The sequence below is a fragment of the Physeter macrocephalus genome, chromosome 8 (genome assembly GCF_002837175.3).
Source record: "Physeter macrocephalus isolate SW-GA chromosome 8, ASM283717v5, whole genome shotgun sequence".
NCBI lineage: Eukaryota > Metazoa > Chordata > Mammalia > Artiodactyla > Physeteridae > Physeter > Physeter macrocephalus.
The window spans coordinates 107,882,034-107,901,406 of NC_041221.1; the positions used below are offsets into that span (position 1 = coordinate 107,882,034).

General features: G+C 40.3%; 1 protein-coding gene across 1 annotated transcript in view; it reads right to left on the minus strand.

Annotated features, from left to right (window-relative positions):
- Positions 1 to 19,253, minus strand: part of PJA2 (praja ring finger ubiquitin ligase 2) — a 380,196-nt gene extending 360,943 nt beyond the window's left edge. Inside the window, exons 1-2 of the mRNA XM_028493128.2 lie at positions 18,904 to 19,253; positions 7,646 to 7,837 (exon numbers count right to left, since the gene is read on the minus strand). The gene's annotated coding sequence lies outside the window, so the exon portion shown is untranslated. The remainder of the gene's footprint in view (positions 1 to 7,645; positions 7,838 to 18,903) is intronic.
- Positions 19,254 to 19,373: the final 120 nt, after the last annotated feature.

Genomic DNA, 19,373 nt, shown 5'->3' on the forward strand with positions numbered 1-19,373 from the left:
CAGTGAGAGGCCCGTGTACCGCAAAAAAAAAAAATAAAAAAAAAATAAAAAAATAAAATACATGTCATATAGTGAGAAAACAGATGAAAAACTAATTCTCACATGATATTAGAAGACTATCTAGTGGCTTGCAAATAAGGAAGCATTCATTTTATTGTCAATACAAATAAATACATAGCAATAATAGTCTAAGATGCTTTGAAAACAGTTGGAACTACTGAAATGGCACAGAATTAGGGAGTTTTAACATGCCCTGATGAACTGTCACTATTTTAAGTGCAGAATTATCTGGACTCATCGCTTGTTTTTGTATCTTTGATTTATTATTATCCTGGAGAGATTAGACCATGGTGTTTGGAATTCTAAATGACCCTCCACACTTGGAAATTATTCCCTTATACTACCTAGCAAATAGAAAGTAGGTAAGCATTTTGGGGGAAAATATGCTCAAATATACAGTAAAGTGAAAAACATATAGGTACCCTGTCTTTAAATGTCTTCTTGGGTCTTTGAAAAGCATTCATTTTAGCCCAAAACTGCTCCTTGGATTAGAATTAGGACCCTTTGGGAAGGCTTATAAAAGCATTCACCTTTGGGAGGCTACTGGGTTTCCAGGGCGATGAGTAAACCAAACCAGAAGTAATCACAGAATGTTAGGGTCTGAAGTTAGAGAAGCTCTGTCCACCCCTTATTTTGCATGTGAGAAAACTGGAATCCCAGAGGTTGACGGCCTTGCCCAGGCCACACATGTCAGGGGTAAGGCTGTTTCTATTAGAATGGCACCTCCTGACCTCATCTAGTTGCTCCTTTGACCACAGCATGCTCCCTGGAATTCTACAGTTCCCAACACCTCCTCCGATGCCTGGCATGTAGTAGACTCACGATAAATGTGTATTGACTAACTGAATGGCCTGAGAACCTTAATAATTAAAAACATCATTTTAACTTACTTAAAAACACTGAACAAATCTGCTTCTCAGAGAGGCTAGCCAATTGCAACAAGACGATTATGAACAAGAAGGGGGCTGCTGAATAATATAAACAGGAGGAAAGAGTTCAACTATAGCCTGTAGTAACAAGGTGAAACACTCCATGACGATGAGGGGCTAGAAAAGCTGGTGACCTGTGACTATATCAGAAGCACTAAAGCATCCTTGGCTATGATGGAGAAAAACATAGTATGAGATTCCTTTGCTTTCTGCTGCTATTCAAACATCAGGCATATGTTCAGAATGGTTCTTTTAGAGAAAACAGGGTGAAATTTTGACATCAAAAGGTCTTGAGATAATCATAGTAATGAGAATGACCACTGGAGGAAGAGCATCCCTCTTTTATACTGAGTTCGAATATAGCTGTTTTGAGCATTTTTATTCAAAAAAATGGAAATTTTGCTTAATTTCCATTTATCCTGTTCTAAGTCTACCAACCCTGAAAAGCAGAGGCATGATTGATCTTAAAATGTCAATCTCTTACCTAAAGAGAGGAAGAAAAGATTTATTTAAAGAATAAAATGTCATAGGGATTCTTAGGAGAAGAGCTCCTGGGTTTGGATTTTCTTTGACAGCCAAGATTCCAAATGAGTAATTTTTCCCCTCCATACATTTTGTAGTAGCTCCCCAGACAGCTATCAGTGTAGATGTCCAGACTGGCAAATGCTTCCATGTTTTAGGGTCCTTTTTGTCAGTTAATCTACCTGGATGCCGACTTTCAGGAAAGACTTCTTGGTACTGAAAGAAAATCTCCTCAGGCCCTTGGGGGGCCTGATAAAATTCTACTCCTGGATACACTCATCCCAGTGAAAATGCATCCACTAGGCTGGGGTTGGGGATGAAGGAGCTGGGATTTAATACCTTTGGTTTAGTCCTAGGGGATCAGGGAGGCAAGTGAAACCCAGTTTGGAGAGCTTACCTGACTACAGTTTAAAGTATGAATGGGTACAGAAAATGTGAATGGATTCATCAGAGAGCCTGAAGAATTCTCAGCGTCTGTATGCAGTCTTCACATTGAAGGTTTAATGTATACATTATGCTATATTTCCAGCACCTACAACAGTGCCTGCCTGGCACATAATAGGCATTTGATGATTATTTGTTAAAACATTTCAGTGTTAAAATTAGAGGAAATCTCCCACTAGATGCAGACAGAAATTTATATTATTTATGAAAATTTATCCATTTTTTATGACCTTTTCAGGTAAAAAACAAAACAAACAAAAAATAAGATTAAAGACACCTTGGGTTTTATCTAAATTGGCCTCTTGTTTCAGAAAGAATCTTACTCAAATCACCCTAGATTAAAGAATTCTACTTCTAAAGACATTTAGATGGAGAATGGCTATATATAAAGTCCAGTGACTGGCTTGGTTTTCTTTGTGTGAGGATAAATAATTCCTGCTCTTCAGGTATTCTGTATTTTCCAGATGGTGGGCAAGATTAATGGTCCCTGTTGCCATTGCTCTGAACTAGCTGGAAAGACCTCTAGTCATCCTGACAACCTGGAAAACTAGGTCTCTCTTCTCATCCTTGCAGTCACTACAGAGGATCAAAAGGGAGAGAGGAGAACCACTGTCATTGCGGGAAACCAGACTAAGGAAGAGTCAATCTAAAGATAGGAATGTACGGTCTGCTCTCACTCTTAGGGAGCCTGAGGAATGAGTCAGTCTCTCCAAGGACCACCAGGCTGCCAGAACCAAAAAACTTTCATTTGTCCTCTTAAGGATGGGGAGGGACAGAGGGCATAGGTAAGAACACAGCTGCAGCTGGCTATACTGAAACCTTTGTGAGAGCATGGCCCCAAGAAAGAGAAAAAAGGAAAGGGGGCCTGCAATGGCCTGACTATTTCATTTTCAACAAAATTTATATTTTGAAATCCTAAACCCCCAAAGTTGATGGTATAGGAGGTAGGGCCTTTGGGAGGTGCTTGGGTCATGAGGGTAGAGCCCTCATGCATGGGATTAGTGCTCTTATGAAAGAGACTCCACAGAGCTCCCTAGCCCCTTCAGCCACTTAGAGACTCAATGAGAAGCCTGCATCCTGGAAGAGGGCCCTCGCCCGACCGTGCTGGCACCCTGATCTCAGATTTCCAACCTCCAAATTTATGAGCAACAGATTTCTGCTGTTTGTAAGCTACCTAGTCTATATTTTTACAGAAGCCTGAAATGACTAGGACAGGGACAAACTAACAATGTTCCTAGTTAATTCTCTAAAAAATAAATCTACCAGGAAACCACCTATTCCTGGTTTCCAGATAATGCAAAGTTCATTTATGTATTTATTCATTCTATAAATAGAGCAGCTCAGACCAATGCTATGGATTGGCTTGGTAAATATGTCTGCTTCTTGACAGAGAATCAAGCAAGAAACTTACATATGATTTTGGACTATTCTCCTAATAATTTCTGTAGGTTACATAGTTACATGTGTATGGTCAAATATACCAAGGATAAAGGGAATATTCTCAAAATAAAATCACCCTTCAAAAATTATTTAAAAGGTCTGGAAGATCATATATTGAAGAGATGGCTTGGCATGAAGTCAGGGTCCGAATGTAGCAGAACTGCTATATCTTAGCAGATTTACTCCCTCAGGGGCAACATAATCTATATTAAACTTAAAATGCACAGGCCTTTGGCTCCCTAGTGGCTGTAGGGTAGTACTCTAATTTATTTGGAATCTGCCAAGGAAACAGTTTACCTTTTCATTTATGTCTCATTTTAAGTTTTTGAATTTTTAATAAGTCATTGATTTTTGTTGACCATTTTTCTATGGCACATGGAGAAAAGTAAATTGAGTGTTTTAGAATTTTCTCTCTAAACGCCTTCCATAAAATGTAATGATAGTGCTTTTCCTTTGTATAGTTTTTGGATGCTATTTTACACCTTTGTGTCAATGACTCATCACAGGAACAGAAAAGTTCCCACCCGTTCCTTACTTGGTATCTATATGGCTCTAAGTGAAGACATGGGCTTTATCCACAAACTGCTATAGTCAGATTGTTGCCGAAATATGAATTAATTACTGCAGAACCAATGTACTGCTGTCACCAGGAACCAGAGAGTTAAATCTAGGATCCAAGGTGATACCTACAAGCAAAAGTGGTGGGGACTTGTATCTGAATCATGGTGGGGTACTAAGGTTTAAGAGGGAAGGTGAGATGGAGAGACAGAGAAAACCTCATCACAGCACGTGGTTGTTTCTCCTTAGGAGAGCCTTGTGGCTCGTTGTGCCTGTCAAGTAGGCTAATGTGCCTGTAAATTTCCTGTGACAGAAAACACATCACAGTAGCAGCAGCGCCAGAAAACGATACAACCAAACTGTGGAAGACTGAAAGCCCAGCGCTTTCAAGGGTGATCAGAATGTAACAGAGTAAAAAAAATACAAGGCATTGAAAATAAACAAAGGCTAGGAAGAAATGAGATCACTTTCTAAGAAAAAAGCATTTATCATTTATAGGCCAAAAGAAATGCTTCTCCCACAGCCATTTTTTATATATTATTTGGCAGTCTCAGTTCAAGGTCAAAAATATTAGAGGGTAAAAGGAATATGACTCAATATTTAAGATTTGTCATGACTGGCTTTGTAATTGCATAAATATTAAATATGTAGAAATAATTGTAAGCACATTATCTCCACATCTCCACACGTTGCTTTAATTTTTAATGTAATCTTTTTCCTGAGCTGGCTGTGGGTCTGTGATTTGCATAGCTAGAATGATCCAGTGCCATCAATTTAGTAACGAAGTTACTCATTGAACAGAAGAGGCTTCTAAAAGATTATACAAAGCTGCAGGAAAGAAGAGTGTGGAAATGAAATTTTATGTTTCAGGTAAACGGGAAGTTTATTTTAGAGCATATTTTCCCATTATAAATTTAATATGGCTACTTTACAATAAATTTGGAAAACAAAAAAGAGGGGGAAAAAGCACCTATATTTTCATCATCCTAACTTAGTGTTTTATATTCTGGTCTTTTTCTACTTATGCATATATATTTTTAACATAGATGTAATCATAGTTCTGTATGTGTATATGTGTATAGTTTTGCAACCAGATTTTTTCTCTTATTAATATGGTTTTCATAACTATAACTTTTATGACTATGAAATAATGATAATAAAGGGGTCTATAATTAGACTCACCCACAAAATTTCTGTTGGCTAGCATTAGCAGAGTACTTAAGCACCTGACACTGGGGCCTGATGAATCAAATACCAGCTCTGCTACCTAACTGTGTGGATTTGGACAGATTAGTAAAGGCTATGCCTCAGTTTCCTCATCTATAAAATGGGCATACTAATAGTGCGTTTATTAGTGTGTTCTAGTGAGAGTTAAATGAAATAATCCATGGAAAGCACATAGCCTGGTTCTTTCATACAGTGAGTACTAAGACTAAGTGTTATTAAAGACAAAAAAGTCAAATACATTATACTGGGTTAAAAAAATAAGCTTGAATTTTACAAAACTGAGTTTCCTGAGACATTGCCATCATCCCCAAAATCCCCATGTGCATTTTTCCAGGAAAAACTCCCCACCTCCACCACTAATCAGACTTTTATGGTTAACATTTCCTTGTTCTGCTTCATACTTTAACATCTAAATATGCTTCCCTAAAAGTATAACTTCATTTTGCCTGTTATTGAACTTGATATAAATGGAATCTCTCTCTCTCTCTCTCTCTCTCTCACACACACACACACACACACACACAATATCACTGTATTTAGGAAGCATACAATCCAAGGCTTGGTTATGTTGTGATGAAGAAAAAAAGCTTTGGACAGGGAGCCAGAGAACTTGGCTTCTAGTCTAGTCTCCGTGAGATCTTGGGCAAATCTTTTTACTTCTCTGGGGCCTTCATGTAAGATGTTTGGATGTGCTAAGTGTCTTTGAAGCTTTAGAGTACTAAATTGTTAAGCCCTTCCTATGTGAGTATTGTGTTGGCATATGAGAAATCAGAGTCAAAAAGAACCCAGAGAAAGGCCTGGGGCCTGATGGAAATAAGCCTCCTCTTCTGAAAATTCATGCCAATGATAGTGTCAGCAAACAAAAGGCTATAGAAAAATGAAAGTAATGATCCCACATCACAAATAATTTTCTCATCTCTGATATTTGTACATTTAGATATATTATTGGCCTTAACGTGCATAGGGAACATTTTTCCTAGGATAAATCATAGCCATTAAGAGTTGCATGTTAGGAGTTTGGAGTTCAAATAAATAATCATATCATATAGGTTTTCCTGGACAGAGTCAGTTTTGAACATTTTAACCCATTCTCTCTGTAGAAGTATTTGTATTTCTCCAAATACTGCCTGGGCTAAGTACTGCAGGTTGGCTCACCCAATGTCCATTCTACCATCCTCTTATGGCGGTGTTCATAATACAGAAACTGGAAGCTTAAAACATGTCCTAGATTTCTTTGCACCTAGAGCTATGGATATGAATTAGGTCTGCCAGTTAGGTATACTTGTGCAAGATTTAGAAAACATAAGAGAAGTTGAGGCAACCTTCTGACCACTTCTGACTGTATTTCTCTTATAATTAAGGTCATGGAAACATTTTTCTAGAGCAATGTTCCATAGTTTATTACTCAGCCTCCTGGAAGACAATAAGCAGTTGTGGCAGCTATGAGAGCAGTAGCTTTTTGACTCCACCTTCTATCATAGGGTTATGTTTCTGAACCCAGTGTTCCAGTCATCCTCAGCAATAATAGCTCCACTGATAGGTCAACTCTGTATTATGCTGGAATCGTTCATTCTTACAGGCCTAGTCTGTTAACGCACTTCTCCAATCCTGACATGGATTTTTGAAAGTACCCTCTATTAAATACCTTCCTGCTTAAAATACTTAGAATAGTTTCTATTTTTTTTTACACTGAATCCTACTGATACACATCCTAGATATTATTTTGGAAAATCTATTCACCATAACACAAGATGCAAAGTATTATAACTCTATAGAATGCTATAGCAAATAGAGGAGGGGTTTTGAAACCAGAAAAAACAAGCTAGTTTAGTAGTTATGCATCCTTAAGCAAGTTATTTAACCTCTTTGTATCTAAGTTCATATATATATATATACACACACACACACACATATATATATGAAAAAGATATCAGTATACTAATCTTGTAGAGTTGTGAGAATTAAATGAGGCAACACAAGCAAAGTATCTAGCATTGAATGGTCACTCACTAAATAGAGTTCATTTCTTTTTGTCCCCATATGGGATGTCCTTTGGTGACTGAGGTGATTAGCAAAATAATTTTGGGGGAAATTCTCTTTAAAGGACTTTAAAAAAACCTTGTAGGAACACAAAGATTTGGCGCTGATTCACAAAGACAAGAGGAATATCTTTAAACTCAGCTCAAGAGCAAACAGACTTCTATTATGAGTACTACCAATTCATCCCAACTGGTGGCTCAGGGCCCAGATAATCTGTTAATTACCTCAACAAATATTTATTAAGCTTCAACATTTCTAGACACTACTTTACTCATTAAGATACAGTGGTAAATAAAAAGGTCCCTGACTTCCAGGAGCTTGCATTCTACTGGGAGAGACAGACATAAAATAAGTCAATATATAATTTCAAATAATGAGAAGGATTACGAAACAAGGCATTCTTCCATTAGCTCTCTTTCCCTTACCTTCTCAGAAGTTTATTATGTTATTTGACTCATCACGGCTCTCAGCTTCCTTTCATGGGAGGAAAGGTATAGGTTGGTGGAGATTATGCCAATAATGTCAAGATTCTCTTAGGTAGGTGAGTAGTTTCAGGATATGTGAAGAGTCTGGGGCCTGTTACTGTTTCATGGATGCCAGCAGAAAATAGATGATGCCTGGATTAGAGACAAAGGAGCATGTCAAAGCAGCATTAGCACGATGTTGGCACTTGTTTCTTACGCCCCCCAAATCCCATGGGGTCTAAGGGGAGGGGTCCAGGTGGCTGCCACATACTCAGTGGTTTTCTGTCACAGCCAAGGAATATTGAACTCAGGGAATTTACTGCTTTTATAGTGTTTGGTAAGCAATCCTACTCTTCGGGAGGAAGCTATTACTTGTTTGCTCAAGGTTGCTTGCTGCAAATCCAACCCTGAGAAATGACCCAAGTAAAGAGTAGTCTGGGCTCTGCATCCTTGGCATACCCAGAAATAATGTACAGAGATGCTCAGGACCCTTGGCAGATTGCTTTTCCCAACAGGTAGAGGGGAGAAAATAATTGAACCCTCCATCCTTTACAGTTTTGTGCAATCATAACTACAAAATTTTCTAAGGTCTTAGAAGTTAGAACTTTGTTTCTACTCCCTTCGAAACTTTCACCCTAGATGTGATATATTTAAGCAATTGAAGACCTCAGACAGATTACAGCAGAAGTTGATAGGGGAAGAGATAGATTTTTCAGTTATTACCAAATATAACCTGAGGCTTCTGTATGGATATACAGCCTCTCATCTCCAGAAGCATGGTGCTAGACCTCACACCTAGAAACCTCACCCCAGGCTCTTTTCTTATTCAAGTTATCATTGAGTGCTCATTTTAACAAACCTCCACTGCAAACATATATTTATGTGGGAGGGAAAAGGGCAGAATATGATATTTTCTCAGCCCTGAGCTCTCCTTGTATGGCCACTGCTCTTGAATCCTGGTAGAAAGGGCCATTCACAGGTCATCCTCAGAGTCCACTTTCCTTGCGCTTTCAAGCCAGGGAGGGAAAATTGTAGACTTGCTCCATAACAAATCAATGTTGTCCAATTTATCTATGTGGACTCCACTCTCCACTTCCAATGGTGGCAATTTCAAATGTTCTCTACCCTATTCACTCCTTCATGGAACCCATTTTTCCATTTCCCAGAGAAAATGGAAGGCAACTGGGGAATGCTCTCCCAACATGTCATTTGTTACCCCTTGATTCCTACAGCAAATGCTGAAAAATAGCTATTATTATCTCAATGGGATACATTAGAAAATAGAGTTTTGGAGATTTTATGTAACTCTCCCAAAATGACAAAGGCTGTGTGTCCTGGAGAAGGAATCAGAAGAAATCTTTATGACATGAGACCTTACCCATGTAAGCTTTAGAAATGGGAAAATAAAACTTCCCTGGTTGTTTTTTTTTTTTAGTGTTCCTGTAAGAGGCTCTAGCCTCTTAAGCCACTGAAATGTATGCACTACAGAGAATGTTTTCTTTCGCTTTTCCTAGATACATTTCTCATACTATAAATATTAGATCTGTAGCTGCTTGTTTTCCTAATGACAGAGCTAACTGCTATGATCCAACGGGTTAATAAAACCTCTCTTATCTTCCCCAAAGCAAAATATTATATCCTGGGAAAGGCACCTAGGTTAGTTCTGAAGGTGCTGGGGAGACTGGAGTGTTATCTTTCTAGTTATTTAAATTTCAACTAGGAATGAAGATATGCCTAGGCCCTGGAGTTTGAAGACATCTGGAGTAAGGAGGAGACCCTTCCAGGAGAGGAGGGGCACAGCTGCCTCCTTTACCTTTATAAGCAGAGAAAAATCATTTCCCCTTGTCCTTTGTCTACAGAGTATCTGGCCACTCATATAAGGAAATTTCCATTCTTTTTCATCACTTCGTAGTCCCAGGGGTAAGGCCTGGGGCAAACTGGGAGAGGGGAGCATGCAGTTCTTACTTACTGTGGGATAATAAGAAATTTGCCTCTGATCCAGAACACCTCATGTGCTCATTCAGGATAAAATGAATAAAGATGGATATTAAAAACCCACTACTAGACAATTCAGAGGAGGGATAAGAACCACAAATATTTCTAGAACATGAGATAAGTAGCTATAAAAAATACCTGACAATATTTGAAGAGATAGAGAGATAGTGTTTGAGTTTCCTTATGTGGAATGAGTAGGAGTTTGCTGGTGGACAAGGCAGCTGAAGGACATTCTAAACATAAAAACTTATACCAAGGATTTGAGGTACAACTTTGTTCAAGTTTTTATAAAACTGACACTTTCTTCAAGGTAGTACTCTACTTCTGTTTGTCAGAAATCTGTCATATTAATTTTATTAGAATAGGACAGTCTACTGCCATCTTCCAGAAAATAGTTCTAATAACTATACAAACTGACAATATCAGCAATATGTATGGCACTTCTTGGAGATGTTCCATGTGCAGTCTGTACAACCATACATAGCAGCCCTGTCTGCCTAGCCCATTAGAGAGAGGTAAGTTGTTCAACATAACTGGAGTGAAGGTTGTGTGCGAAAGTGCGATAGGAGATAAGCCTGGATAGAAAGGCAGAGATCAGACTCCCAGGTATATAACCAAAAAAAACCCCAAAACACTAATTTGAAAATACACATGCACCCCAATGTTCATAGCAGCATTATTTACAATAGCCAAGGTATGGAAGCAACCTAAGTGGCCATCAACAGTTGAATGGATAAAGAAGATGTGGTATACATATACAACGGAAAACTACTCAACCATGAAAAAAAGAACGAAATTTTGTCATTTGCAGAAACATGGATGGACTTGGAGGGCATTATGCTAAGTGAAGTTAAGTCAGACAGAGAAATTACTGTATGGTATCATTCATATGTGGAATCTAAAGAATACAACATACTAGTGAATAAAACATAAAAGAAGCAGACACAGATATAGAGAACAAACTAATGGTTATCAGGGGGAGGGGCAACATAGGGGTGGGAGAGTGGGAGGTACAAACTATTGGGTGTAAGATAGGCTCAAGGATGTATTGTACAACATGGGGATGTTGCCAATATTTTGTAATAACTATTAAAGACACTTTCTTCAAGGTAGTACTCTACTTCTGTTTGTCAGAAATCTGTCATATTAATTTTATTAGAATAGGACAGTCTACTGCCATCTTCCAGAAAATAGTTCTAATAACTATACAAACTGACAATATCAGCAATATGTATGGCACTTCTTGGAGATGTTCCATGTGCAGTCTGTACAACCATACATAGCAGCCCTGTCTGCCTAGCCCATTAGAGAGAGGTAGGTTGTTCAACATAACTGGAGTGAAGGTTGTGTGCGAAAGTGCGATAGGAGATAAGCCTGGATAGAAAGGCAGAGATCAGACTCCCAGGTATATAACCAAAAAAAACCCCAAAACACTAATTTGAAAATACACATGCACCCCAATGTTCATAGCAGCATTATTTACAATAGCCAAGGTATGGAAGCAACCTAAGTGGCCATCAACAGTTGAATGGATAAAGAAGATGTGGTATACATATACAACGGAAAACTACTCAACCATGAAAAAAAGAACGAAATTTTGTCATTTGCAGAAACATGGATGGACTTGGAGGGCATTATGCTAAGTGAAGTTAAGTCAGACAGAGAAATTACTGTATGGTATCATTCATATGTGGAATCTAAAGAATACAACATACTAGTGAATAAAACATAAAAGAAGCAGACACAGATATAGAGAACAAACTAATGGTTATCAGGGGGAGGGGCAACATAGGGGTGGGAGAGTGGGAGGTACAAACTATTGGGTGTAAGATAGGCTCAAGGATGTATTGTACAACACAACAAATAAAGCCAGTATTTTGTAATAACTATAAATGGAAAGTAACCTTTAAAAATCATATATTTTTTAAAATTAAAAATAAAAAGGCAGAGGTCAGAACTTGAAGGAACTTAGGGTCCATACTAATGTGATCAGTATCAAATGTGAAGGTGCTGGGAAACTACTGAAGGATTTTTAGGCAATTGGGAAAGTTGTGACAGTAGGACAAGATAGTCAGGAGACCTGGTAAGAGACAGACCAGAAGATAATGGGAGTGCCATGATAGAAAAGGATAGGGAGGTGGCTTCTTTGGTCTCAGGGAAGGGGGTGTCTTCCTTTCCAGAGTGATTCTCTCTACCAAGCTATTGGTCCCCATCAGTGTATCTTCTTCTCTACTACCTTGATATATTACTGAACTCTTCTTTTTCCTGTGTCTTCAATCTCTCTCCACCTACTTCATCCCTACTGCCTTTAGCTGCCCCAATATATCAAATACTTGCCTCTGGGCTTCCCTGGTAGCGCAGGGGTTGAGAGTCTGCCTGCCGATGCAGGGGAAACAGGTTCGTGCCCCAGCCCAGGAAGATCCCACATGCCGCGGAGCGGCTGGGCCCGTGAGCCATGGCCGCTGAGCCTGCGCGTCCGGAGCCTGTGCTCCGCAACGGGAGAGGCCACAACACTGAGAGGCACGCGTACCGAAAAAACAAAAAAAACCCAAAACTTGCTTCTGCTCACCCCTACTTTTTCACATGAGTATTTTCCCCTGAATTACACTGGCTTAATTCACTCTTCAGACTGGGAAAATCGTACCCTTCTAAGTAACAAGTGGCTGAGCAGCCCCTAAGCAATAGTGCAGTGGCTAACAGAGCCACAAGGATCACAATAAAAGCTTCTAGGTTGGTTTGCCACACTTTGAGAGATTCAGCCATTAAGGTGACCACAGGGCTCAACTGGATTTAGACAATATTACTTGCACAGCAAAAACAATACCAGGATGGTGTTACCTCCCCACATCTCTAGTCCCACTGAAGGACACTGAACTGGAGGGACCCAGTGACAGAGACAGGAGTGACGGTTGATCTACTACTGAGAAGCCATCTCAACTATAGCCAGGCAGTTTCTAGACTTACACAGAAGCTTGCAGCTGTATTTGAAGGAAGATGGAGTTAGACGGAAAGTCCTAGGCTCAGCTGAAATGAGGGAGATGGATGAGAAATGGTTTTATGGCAGTCTCTTGGCAGCTCCGCACAAGAAGCTTATCTCCCCCTGGTCGAGAAGGAATTGCAGGGCATTCCAGGAAGACTCTGGTCAGACTTGCCTGACTGGCCTACATAAAGCCATGTAAAGCCATGTGGTAGCAGAGCTGTCTCTCAGTAACTCCATCCCTGACCTTTCATGTATCCAAGAAAGAATTATTTTCAGGAATTCAGGCCACCCATTAAATTACCTAATTAACTCTACTGATTAACTGCAGGGGCTTGAACCAAATAATTTCTATTTGTCTTAGGCTACCTCAGATGAGAGTGACCATGTTTCTGACTCCTAGCAGGATGATCAGACCCATTTGAAGGCTAAATTGCAAACAGGCTCCCAACCAGAGCCAAGCCAGGTAAGTACATCTCAGGTACCACTGATATAGACCTTAGAGAGCCAAACAGCTTTCTCTCTAAGGTAGGAGATAGATCGCTCCACCTGCCCTGATTTATTAATATCAGTGCAGCAAAAGGTGCTGGTATTTGAATATATTTTACCTTCATTGGCCAGCAGGAGGTCCAGAGAAATGTGATTGTCTATAACCACTTACATTAGAGAGTTCAGACTGGTTTTTGTTAGACAAGTATAGGCCTGATGTCCACATTAGAGGTAGTACCCTATTGGGAGCATAAACTGTATTAGGAGTGTTTCGTTATCATTTATTGCAGTGAGTCAATTTCCTGTCCCTTGTGATGGACAAACCCCTTGGTTAAACCTAAATTATTCCTGCAAAGCAGCCTGCAGTGCTTTTGAGGAGAACAATCTGGCTGTCACAGCCAATCAGCCTGGCCTTTACAGTAAGAACTGCTCCAGGTAAACCAGATTTTGCTAATAGGTTTATAGTGACTTCAGCAACAGCATTTTGCTGACATGGGGGTCAAGGTTTGACTTTTCAGTGTCCAAAGGAACATCCGTTAAGTATTTGGCAGTAGGGTCAGGAGGGAGTGATAGATACAGCAATCAGTCCAATTCAGAGCATGAGCAATGGTCTGGGGAAAGCATAGAAGAAAATTTTATTTTTAAGCTGGTAAATAGAGAACACATGGGACTGAATAATCTCAGGCTAGGTGGAACCATATTAACGTCCAGAAAATTAATCTCGTTCTGTCATTGTGGGTGGAAGTCATCCAGCTGAAAGGTCAACAGTACTGAGTTTAAGATCTAAGGACTAAGGATCTATGTCCTAAGATCTAAGGATCTAGGATCTAAGTTAAGAATGGGTATTCAGCTACCAAAGCATCCTGAGATACCAAGCCAGGTGTCCTACGGGTAAGAGCCAAGAGAGGTTAATGAGTCTTCCCCCGACTCTTGACTTCCTGGGGTTTAGGGTGTTCCTTTTTCACCAGTTGTACTGTTGCTTTCCTTCCACAGCCACATGATTGGTATGACTGGTGTCTGCAGCACTCACTTCACTATTTTTTCCAATCCTATAATTTCTAACCAGCACCATTTGCTTGGATTTCTCTCTTAGTGGATTTTTCCTTGTATAGCTTGTACCATCCTAGAACTTATCCCACCCCTGAGGTGTGGGCCTTGCCAGGACCACTTCAGAATTGTCATCTCACACTCCTGATTATTATCTGATGCCCTCTAGTTCAAACAAATCTTATTAAGGTGTATAAAATACTTGCTGCTTCCTGCTTATCATATTCAATCAGCATACTGTTGTCATTATAAACAACCAAAACGAACCTGTGTGGTGTTTTGTGGAATGTCAAGATGATCAATATTTCTGTAGGCTATATTGAGGAGAATTGATGTGTCCCTGAGGCAATACTGTGGAGGTATACTTGTAATAGGGAAGAACAAATATGACTCCACATTTAATCTGTTTCTTTTACTTTAACCTTTGTATTCTATTGCTTTTGCTACAAGTTAAGAATGTTGCCTATAGCCTGAAATATACAGGATAGCCCATTCTCAAGGCTCTGATCTTTAAGGGTATAACACTTTTCCATTCACATAGAGATAAAAAGTTGCAGAACAGAGAATAACATTTCTTGCTGGGGGTTTACAGGAACATTGAGACCTGACCTACCTGGACAGTTGTAAGAACAAAGGATTCTGACACCAAGAAGTTTGCAACAACTAACCACACCCCCTCCCCTTTTAGTATAAAAGAAGCCTGAATTCTAATGAGAAAGATGGTTCTTTGGGACACTAGTCCACCAACTTCTCAGTCTGCTGGCTTTCCAAATAAAGTTGCTGTTCCTTGCTCCAATAACTTGTCTCTTGATTTATTGGCCTGTTGAGCAGTAAGCAGTTCGAGCCAGGACACAGTAACATACTGTTGGCACTGTTAGGTAAAAGCCAGCTGCTTCTGGTGGTTTTTATGAGTCAGTATAGAGAAGACAGCATTATCCATGTCAGTAGCTGTATACCAAGTGCCAGGTGCTGTGTTGATTTGTTCCAGTAAAAACACTGCACCTGGGGACAGTGGCCACAATTAGAATTACCGCCTGGTTAAGTTTATAATAGTCCACAGTCATTTTTCAAGATCTACTTCTGTACTGGCCAAACTGGTGAGTTAAATAAGAATGTGATAGGTATCAGCACCCCTGCTTTTTTTCAAGTCTTTTATGATGACATTGTAACAGGGAAGAACAAATGTGACTCCACATTTGATCTGTTTCTTTTACTTTAACATTTGTATTCTACCGCTTTTACTACAAGTTAATCACTTAAGGGATGTTGCCTATAGCTTAAAGTATGCATAAGGGCCCATCTCTGGGAACCCAGCCTCCCATGCCAGAACTTAGGCTTAAATACCTTTGTTTAGCTCACAGGAAACATCCTGACCAGGCTCACCTGTAAATGGCTGCAGCAAAGAAGAAATTAACACATCCCCTCCAGAGTCTGGCTGAAACCCAGAAATATTTGCAAAAACTTATCAGCTTTTTTTACTTTACCTCCTCACCTCCTCCTCTTTGCTCTGTAAAAGAAACTAGCATCCTAACCCAGGCAAGATAGTTCACTGGGACACCAGTCCACCATCTTCTTGGTCTGCTGGCTTTCTGAGTAAAGTCACTATTCCTTGTCCCAACATATCATCTCTTGATTCATTGGCCTGTCATGCCGCGAGCAGCGTGAGCTTGGACCCAGTAACAACATTAATTGCTTTACTATCTTGGAAGAGAGTGAGATTTCTAGGCGCATTCACTTAGCTCTTCCTACTATAATGGACTTCATCCTATGGATAAGAAAGCCAAAATGGGGATATGATCAGTTCTAGAACTGAGAAAATAATCACACAGTTGGCGTGTGGATCAAGTGACCTAACAACCAACTGTGAGCTGGATATGAGCAAAGACTTCATCTAGCTACTGACCAAGATAAACTCCAGCTTTGGTTGAAGCATCACAGTGGTGTTTTGAGTCCCTAGGAATTAGCATCAGTTCAGATCTGATGTCTAGAAAACCTCAAAAGATCTCCATATATCCTTTTCTCCAATGTCCTGCCACTCTAGTATATAGCCACGCATTTTTGGGGGACAAGGTTGAGGGAACATTTACAACGTGTACTGTGACAGTGGTGCAAGGTAATTCCTAAAGAGTATACAGACTCTCCTTCAATCAAGGGGTTCTGGGTCTGTGAATTGATATAGGTCTAAAAACTGAGTGAGAGTCCACTGTGGTGACTCAGATCAGATACTGGCTACCTGATTTAGAGCTTTTCTTGTTAATAAATATCAAATAGTACTCTATTAGGTTGCCTATCTATTTTTTTCCTAGGACATCTCTGTGGGCCAAGGCACTCTGATTGCCTGTACACACCTGTTGCCCTTTCATAAGGCAGATGTACCCACATTACCTTTGGTGGTCTGTGCTATTTTGGGATCCGTCATTCCCATTGTTATCAGTGAGTGCACCTCAATAGTGGCATCCTCTATAGTCATACATGGCCTACAGAGGGAAACATCCACAGAGATTTTCAAAGATGCATGTCTTCCTCTCACTAATGTATTTCTCAATTCTTCATTGAAGGAGCATCTTCTGGGCCTTTGCATGGAACACAGCTGGGGGATGTGCATGCAGATTACATATGATAAGTCCAGTGTAACATTTCCCTAAACTTTTGGATTCCCTGTTCCACATCATGTCAGGGAAGCTCTGGCATTTCAACCTCACAAACTCTAGGCAACTGATTAGTCCAAGTTTCCATCAGCCAACCAAGTAAGCTCTAGTTGCATGAGCTAGACCCACCTCTAGCTGCATGAACTAACACATATAATAAACACCATAACAATAAATTTGGCTCAGTATAGGATTACATTCCATCCTCCATGGTCTAACACCCTCAGAATCCACTCCCACATGTTCTCCAGGTTTCTGCCTATATATTATCAAAGTCTTGTAGTTACTTTGGTGTGTAAGTTACTACTTCCTCCATCATAGTGTGCACCTATACCCCAGGAGCATGCTGAAATTTGATCCTAGTTGTGAGTACACTGTAGTAGAGGGTGATTACTGTGGGTTTTGAGGAGAATGTGAATTTTCTCTCAAGGCATCTGCCCCAGGTGAGTTTTCAAGCAGAGGAAGCCTACCTCTTCAGAAACTGGAGGGCAACCTACTTCCACTAGTAAGAGAGGCTCAGAGTGACTTGGGGGTTCAATATTGTCAGTTTCATCTGGGTCTAACCCACTCCAAGTTTTGGGATCCTATTATTTTACAGCACCCTAACTTTTACATGAGAAACGTGCACATCCATGAATTCAACAGAAGTTGTAATTCAGTAACGTGAAAATTAAAATTTTGTGTTTTGATTTTCAGCAATATCATTTTGTTGCTACAATCAGTAAGAGCTTCCTTTAGAATTGTATGGAGTCTGTCTCTCTGGTTCTCATACCATAACTTGGAACTGTGATTGTCATTTCTCTTTTTAAGCATTCAAGGTCGGGGTGGTGGTGGTGGGATGAATTGGGAGATTGGGATTGACATATATACACTAATATGTATAAAATAGATAACTAATAAGAACCTGCTGTATAAAAAAATAAACTATAATTCAAAAAAAAAGTACTAGGGATGTGATGTACAACATGATCATGATAGTTTACACTGCTGTATAATATATAGGAAAACTGTTAAGAGAGCAGGTCCTAAAAGTGCTCATTGTAAGAAAAAACATTTTTCTTTTTATTGTATCTATATGAGATGATGGATGAGAACAAAAGTTATTGTGGTAATCATTTTATAATATATGTAAAGCAAACCATCATGCTGTATACCTTAAACTTATTCAGTGGTGTATGTCAATTATTTCTCAATAAAACTGTAAAAACTTAAAAAAAAAAAAGCATTCAAAGGAACTCAAAAGAATACATCTCACACCCTAGTCCTTATAGTTACCTTACAGCTGTAACAGTCCAGTGTAGCTGCCACTTGGGGCTCCAAGGAACTTGGTAGTTCACCACAATCAGCCACAGGTGACTGGTTAATTGGGATGCCCCGTGTACTATGAATTATTAGCGTCTTAATTCACTTTGGCAAGGAACTCAGCACTGAGCTCAAGCCCAAAGGCCCAATCAAACCAAACTCCTAATCCCATCTTTGCAGGTCTATCTCTTGGGACTACAGATAAAGTTTAATAAAAAGAATTATTAACTATAATAGGGTTTTGGAGTAACGAGAGATTCACTCGTAAGAGGAGAACCCTAGAGAATATAGAAAGAGCAGCTATAAGGAGCTAACCTTATAACTAACCCTTGGACTAGGAGAGAGAGTTCTCAAAGAATTGCTCCCCCAGCCCTTCCCAGGGCTAAGATCCAAAAATTACTGGAGACGGCACAGCCTGGCTCACTGAATGGCAGAGAAATCACCGTGGTGCCACACCTTGTGAAAAATCGGCCCTCGGAACTGGCTACAGATCTTGCCTCCAGGGTGCCCAGAAAGCTATTCATGAGGTAGTGTCTATCTTTAGCCCCCCTACTACAAACTCACTAGAGTTGGGGACGTGGCAGGAAACTGCTGGCCCCTGAGCAGCATAGGAGCTCGGCCCTGGAGAAAGCCAGGTATGCTCCAAGAGCCTGCCTACCAATGCACCAAAACCAGGCAGCAAAATACTTTTCTTCCTGTAAGGTCTCTTCAGCATCCTCTACGGACAAAGCTTCAGCCCCTGCTGGCAAAGGAAAACTTACTTTAAAAGGCCCAGATCCATTTTCACAGTGCAGTCAAAAAGGGTGAATTTGGAGTTGTGAGGCAATAAATCAATAACCGGCACAAGCAGGCTCCCGTCACAGATTTTTGTAGCCAGATGTCTACACCTGTCTGGAGGGTCCTTCGGCAGGCTCCTTTCCCTCAGGTTTCCCCAGACGTCACCAAAAGCCGCGGAGGAAAAGATGAGTCTGAACAGAATTCGCAGCCCCCTTCTCCTCACCGAGTTTCCGTCCAAGGCACCCCAGGCCCGGGACCTCAAGGACAGGAAACCTGGGCAGTGAAAAGTAAGTGGGGAGAAAGCGCAGCAGAACTGGGCTGCTAGCGCCCCAGGGTCTCTCAGGGCCTCAACTTGAGCATTACTGCCTCCCAGGTCACAAAAGCAGTCTGAGGTCTTCCCACCGCGGGGGGCTCCGGGAGGCCGACGCGGGGCGGGCCCTGCGAGCAGCGCGTT